Raw genomic sequence first — 7721 nt, 5'->3', positions numbered from 1 at the left:
CGTTTGTAGACTTATGGGGTGGACTGAGAAAGCATGGTTGCTGACACAACCTTCCGGTTACAAGTTCAGGAATTGCAATAGCATATATCAAACACAACGTAATTGTTGAGCACATATTTATCTCGTTATCAGTGATGGCTTGAAGCATTGCAGATTGCATACATAATAAAGTTATATCAGAGAAAACATGGCAAAAGATATAAGTAAAGAAAAGAAAAGTCACAAAAATGAATGACCCTAAAAAGGGGTCATTACAAATGGTATCAGAGCAATGATCTTGTCATCCTGTGTGAAAAAAGGCTTAAGCAAATCAATGAACTACAACAGATTTTAAAAATAATTGAAGACTTCCGAAGAATTAAGAGTAAGATAATTACACTAGAAGATAAATATGTAGATTTTCTTAACGATAGAAGTCGTCCAAAAAAAATGACAGTACTTTAATCAACACAATGAAGAAAATATTGAGACTACAATCATTCCCTGAGGGATTGAACCAATAAAATAGCAGCCCTAAAAATGCAAATGTTACAATGTTATACAAAACGTATGGACAGATGGTTCAATGGTGTTCACTTTGAAGTCATAGAACAAATGTTGCCATGAAATTGCTAGGAAAAAATTCTCCTCAAATGTACATGAAGGCTTCTCTTCAAGGCTTTCAGATTTTTGTGAAGATATTTTCTCATCAGCCCCAAAATGTTCATTAGTCTTACATTCATCTAAAAAAAAAATTTCATCATCTGTGTCGGATTCTTCCCAAGTTTCTTCCTCGTCAGCCTCAGATTCACACAGGAAAATCTAAAAGTCTGGATATCAATGAATTTGAAGATTGGGAAGAAATACAGCCTCTTTAGGGTGGATTTTCGAGTATAATTGAAAGAGAATTTTTGAGTTCGAAATAATCCTTTTCATAAATGATCTGAGAAAGAATCTCTCAGTTTATTCCTGGAAAAATCTATTTTGTACAAAATATACACATGATTGATTTTGGAAATAATCAATTTTTGCAAATGACATACAGTAAAACATATGCCAGTTACTGCCTACAGATTATCGTCTGAAGTTTATATATTCTCTCCTAGCTTTTAGAATTGACAGCTCTATTAGTCAACGAATAAGAAACAAGCTATGGAATTTTTAAACAGAAACAACATAATTTGCTAGGGTTATGTCAATCAAGGTGCACCCTACGTCCCTTTGTGTAAGGCAAAATGTATACAGCCTTTAAGCCACCTAACTTTGGTCCACCATTAATAACTTGGTTTAAAAAGGTTCTTTAATCCTTCCAGATGAAAAAGCTTCAACGTCAAGCACATGAATTGTAAATGATTGGATGAAATATTTCATTCTCTTATACCATTTGATCAGCGCATAAATTGTTTTAAGGACTGCCTCAACTTTCCATGATTTCCTCCAACTTTCCCAGTACAATAGTGGTTTTGAGAAAAACATGCCTAATGACAAATCATGATACAGGGGTGAAGATGGAAAGAAACTATAGAGATGAGTCATCATGGAAATGGCAATCTCATACTGTTGTTGCAGGACTACATCTGATAGCTTGAGATCCTCTCCATAAAAATAGTAAATGAGACTTTGATTTAAATGTCATTCATTAAAATCTTTGAAAGTACGAGTTTGAAGAGAGAGCTTAAATTGCATATTTGTTTGTAAGGGTCAATAGTTGCAAACATTAAAAATGAACATGATCAGGAAATACTTACTATACAACACACATAAATCTAATGTCCAAACAAGTGAGATGAAATGTTATAAGGATTAAATGAAGAATACATCAAGAGGGCTCGATGCTTAAAATTCCAACATTACAGCTACCAGGGCTGTTGTCAAGATCGTTCACACCTCCCTCGGCATGAAAGGCATGGATAAGATGCTTAGAAACCCCAGTGGTGAAGTCATCATCTGTAACCTTTTGACCCTATTTGATTTAATCTCTTAAAAATTTCTTAATCAAGCTACAAGCTAGGGTAAAATCTTATAAAATAGAACCAAATATGCAAGCATTACATAAATGTTTAATAAAAATCCAAAAAGCAGATAAAAATGTGCAGGCTTCACTTAGACCACAATACAACACGATGAAAATAAATGCTTCCAAGAAAGGAGTAAAGTGAACAATCTTATCATTACCAAATGTGAGATTGAATGAGAGTTGTATGCCATAAACTAGACCCTAAAACATTAAACAGTGTGATTTTACATAAAAAGCGAAATTGGGGCTCACTCCGCAATTATCTTGTTTCACAAACAACTCTATCATGCTCGGGGCTCATCTATCATGCTCGGGGCTCATTCTACAATAAATCTGTCATGCTCTCCTCCAACTACAAGTGGAGAGGTGTCACGGTACTACAATTACATTTCCCTTAGTAAAGAAGCATTTGACAATATTGAGATTTTTCCAAATTGCACAATGTGCATCAAACTCTCAATGACCGCTTGTGTTGTGTTGGCAATCACTAAAATTAGCAGATAGGTAAGTGTAAAGTACATGAGGTACGTATATTTTTTATAAGGGTTATTGAAATTTATCGTTACTATTATTTCTAACATTATATGAACCTAAATATAATAGAGTTAATGATAAATAAGAAAGTTATGTTTAATATTAACGATAGAACTATTATATTATCATTAAATTATGAATAATAAATTATTCAATTATGTAGATAACTAACTATGTGTGTAATGTTTCCTTTTTGAATTAGAATTTCATAATCATAGTTAGTTATTTGATAAGAAAATAAAATGTTGGAAAGATATGTATTAAAATATATATTTCAATTAGATTATTATATACATTATTGGAATTATTTATTGTGCTTATTCTTGAGTATGATATAAATCTTTCTCTTATTTCTTGTTTTTCTCTACAAGCACTTGCTTTGACCTCTTCTCTTGAGTATGTCTTGTAGGAAAGGGGATATTAATATCAGATCCAGAAGGAGTTTGACACTTCCAAGGTAAAGGAGCCTAAAATTTCATTAGAGGCAAGCTCGTAAAGAAAGGGAAATACACAAAGGAAAATCATTAGTGCAAACGTATTTCGGTACATCTCCATGATTGACCTATTCTCCCAAAGCACTTAATTCGTATAGAAGTGGGGAACTATTCAGCAAAGGTGGTTGAATCTACAAGGATCTTTAAGGTAGTTAAGAGTCAATAATGGATAAATATCCTATAATCACCACTTCAACACATAAGGGTAATGAGGTAAGATATATATTTTGTGCATATATCGCTATGAAATAATTGATGCTATCTTTCTTATTACTGAATCATTTGTTATTGTGAAGAATATTGAATAATCAATCAATAATTCTAGTTATAAAGAAATGAAATCAGAATATATGAAAAAATGAAATATAAATGAAAAATATATATATGAAGAATGAAAAATGAAATATAAATAAATAGAAAAGTATTAAACACCATGAAAATATATGAAATAAGGTACAGTGACCTATCATAGTTTAGTGTCTATTGGTTTTACACTTGACATTACAAAAGAGTAAATACATGTCCATAAAGACGTGTATATTCCAAAAAGGAAAGAATTTAACCAATTATGATAGAAGGGAAAGACATGTGATTAGATAGTACATAGGAGTTTATTTCTCATCCACATTATGATCTCTTAAGATAGGGAGTTGGTGGAGGGAAAGGCGGAGTAAATTCGAGCACCTAACAGATATCCTCCAGGGAACCGCTTGTAGCTTGTTTCACGCGCCCTTTGCACTGTCAATCTACCATCTCAAGATGATCGTAATAAGGAGAGAGAAATATTCCTATTCATTAGATTAACATTCATTTTTTCATCCACATTATGATCTCTTAAGATAGGGAGTTGGTGAAGGGAGAGGCGGAGTAAATTCAAGCACCTAACGGATATCCTCCAGGGAACCGCTTGTAGCTTGTTTCACACGCCCTTTGCACCATCAATCTACCGTCTCAAGATGATCAGGAGAGAGAAAGATTCATGTGCCAAAAAAAAACTATGTTCATTAGATTAATCTTCTCATCCACATTATGATATCCTAAGGTAGGGAGTGGGTGGAGGGAGAGGTTGAGTAAATTTGAGCGCATGACGGATATCCACTTGTAGCTTGTTTCACGCGCCCTTTGCACTGTAAATCTACCATCTTATGATGATCATAATGATGAGTGAGAGAAAGATTCCTTCCAAAGGATTATATAAATGAGAAGAAGGATCACCACAAGACTCATCTTTCTTTAGAGCTATTATATGCTAATAATTATTTGTGTTGCAAGTCCATGATCAAAAGGCATATTAGGGAAGTATATTTTATACATCATTTCCTTTACTCTACTTCATTGTGAAAATCAACAAAGAATGTATGATGTGTCTGCATCGTGTATGCTTTGTGCCTTCATGCATCATGTGTCTTCATTGTGTATATTTCGTGTCTTCATGCATTAATGTGTCTTCTTCGTGTATGCTTTGTGTCTGCAAGCACTTAGATATTTACTTCATGCATTATGACATTAACTACATGCATACTTTATGTGTTCTTCATTCTAGTGTATAACTTGTATATTGAATTCACAATAAAGGTTTAGTGTAAACAATCATTGCTTGAGGACAAGCAATTTGAGGAAGGGTGGACTATCATGTCCTCATATTTATAAGATTTAGTGATAAATTAATTATTAATAATAATGATATAATTTGTCATTAAGTTAACATATTACTATGTCCTTGTCTCCAAGAGAAAGGATATCTATCACATCATTTGTAGATTATTATTCATTGACCTCCATTCTAATATTAAATGAGTTGATATTCAAAATCAAACAAGTCAACATTTCATTGATTAGAATGATTCTTCAATATTACGTAATTATATCAAATGTATTAATATCATGTCTTTGTATATATGTAACTTAATACATATATATTACCCTATTCTTATATCATACTTTAAGAGGGAATCCTATAATTGGATAAAATATAATAATAGTTCATACGCTATTATCGATTGTTCACAAAAGAAATAATATTGATAAATACTTATGATCTATTTATTTTACTTAATCATTTGTATTATTCATAGTAATAATATAAATTATTATTATTCATAATAATAAGATTAAGATATAAGAATAAATAAATGTTACAATTACATTATAAACAATGAAATAATAACATATCTAGATATTATCACATTTGAATATATATAATATTAATTGATTAATAAAATAATCAATATAATATTATATAAATTAATGATACAAGAGTTAATATAAATGATAATACAATCAAATATGTTATAATAACATATAATATAAGTAAATATATATGATAACGATCATATTTAAATAACATATAAATATATATATTTTAACATAACTATGAATTAGTTAACACCTAAGGATGTGATTGTTGGCCAATACCGACCAACACGTATAAAGAAATCCAATCAAATGTTATATGTGGAGGGGAATAAGGAAGAAATGGAATTGATTAAATCTTTGACAAATTACTGAAGCAATAACAATGAAGATGCATGGACCAAATACGGTGGACAAAGAACATAATAGAAACTAAAGGGATGGAATATATATTCAATTTCTCCCGTTTGTAGACTTATGGGGTGGACTGAGAAAGCATGGTTGCTGACACAACCTTCCAGTTACAAGTGCAGGAATTGCAATAGCATATATCAAACACAACGTAATTGTTGAGCACTTTTTTAGAGTCTAACTGCAACTCCAAGTTTACACATAAAAATGTCTTCACACTCATCTTTCGAGTGAAAAAAATGGTTCAAGTAAAATCCCAAAAATAGGAATGAAGATTTGCAAAACCTTGATTTGGTTCAATCGAGATTTGCAGAAATCTTGATTTCTACAATTCCACGAACCAAACAGACCCTTAAAGTATGTAGATATGTTCTTGAGTGAAATTCTAATAATACTACTTAAGCATGCGTTTAATTCTAAAGTTGAACTTGTTTCTTTTGCAACATATCGTATGACCACATAGGAGTCGAGTGAGTTATGATTATAGTTGGAGGAATTGTTGGCTAAGGACCATATTCGTCTTAATCATCTTCATTAAGGAGGACAAATCTATTTGTGAATTTATTACTGGTAGTTGAATTAAGGTGACAATGAGGAATCGATGTCCCTTGCCAAGGATTAATGATTTATTAGACTAGATGGAGCTAGAGAGCTCTCTATAATAAACTACAAGTCAAGGTATCATCAACATCACATTCATGAGTATGACATCCGTGACACAACATTTTGTACTCATTATAGATATTATGAGTTCACAATTGTCCCTTTTGGGTTGGTTAGTGCTACTTCAATGTTCATGAGCTTGATGGGTGGGATTTTGCAAATATTTGGACCGATTTTTCTAATACTTCTTGCCAATATTTTGGTATATTCAAGGTCCATGTAGGAATATGTGAGACATTTGCATAAGGTTTTGTAGTGCTTTTGACAATCAGCAATAGACCATACTAGTAAAGTGTGAGTTCTTCCAGATGTAGTCGCAATACTTGGGTCATATCATCTTAGGAGAGGGTATCACAATGGATCCCTCTAAGATTCAAGCCATTTTGGATTGGGCAATGTCGATTAATTTGGCAAAGGTTTATAGCTTCATAGGTTTGAGAAATATTACTACTAGTTCATGAAGGATTTTTCTCATTTGGTACACCCTATTACTTCTCTTCAACAAAAAGGGAAGAAGTTTTCGTGTACTCAAAGTAGTGTGACAACATTTCAAGCTCTTAAGAATTGTTTGAGTAGTGCACTGATCTACTCATTATTGATTAGGATACGTTGTTGATAACTAATTATTGCATATACAAAGTACATGCACAATATTGATCTCCTTACATGTACTAATTAGTTCTCAAGGTCAACCAACTAGGGGAATAGTGATAGAGTCATCTTCTAGGTGAGTCATCTCATGGTATATGACTAGGGAGTCCCACAAGACCAAAAAATTAAGAAGGGGACTACCTTTGGGCTAAGAAATGGCCATCCAAAGCACCCTATTGTGAATGCAAAATTGAATAATTACAAGTAGCGGAATGGTGATCGGGTCATCTTCTAGGCATACCACCTTATGGTATATGATTGGGGTGTCCCATAGGGCCAACGAGTTACAAAGGTTACTACCTTTGGATTTAGAGAGGATGGATTTTTAAGGCAGCATATTGTGAATACTTTTTATGTTCTCTATCATGGCAAGATAATACATCAAGGACACGTAATCATTGTAAGTAGGATAGAAGTGACAAGATTATGGGGAATGATTATAGGAGACCTTACTAAGTACTCTCCTTATATGAATGACACGAGCCACATGAGGCCACGGGATTGTATATTAGCTCTTAGGCCTAGAGTATAGGATCTCTAGGGTACCTTAACTCTTCTGTGATTGAGTTTTCTTAGATTAATTTATGCAAGTCAGTGATTAGATCTACACTTCTAATATATGCATATTTCTAACTAAATAAATTATTTTTATAAATGATTCCTAACTTTTTTGCAAGGCCTTAATCAATGTGAAAGGTATCTCTGAACCTACTTTCTTCAATTAAAAATTGTGGCGAACTAAACATTTGGGTATTTATAATTTTGTGACATTACTTTTGAATTGACTCTAGAAATTCAACCTTTGATAAGTGTTTCACTCGTGGATCTACCACTATTCA

The sequence above is a fragment of the Cupressus sempervirens genome, chromosome 1 (genome assembly GCF_028749045.1).
Source record: "Cupressus sempervirens isolate cs-2001-9-10 chromosome 1, ASM2874904v1, whole genome shotgun sequence".
Lineage (NCBI taxonomy): Eukaryota > Viridiplantae > Streptophyta > Pinopsida > Cupressales > Cupressaceae > Cupressus > Cupressus sempervirens.
The sequence above is the reverse complement of the archived record's forward strand: the minus strand, read 5'-3'. Positions refer to the sequence as shown.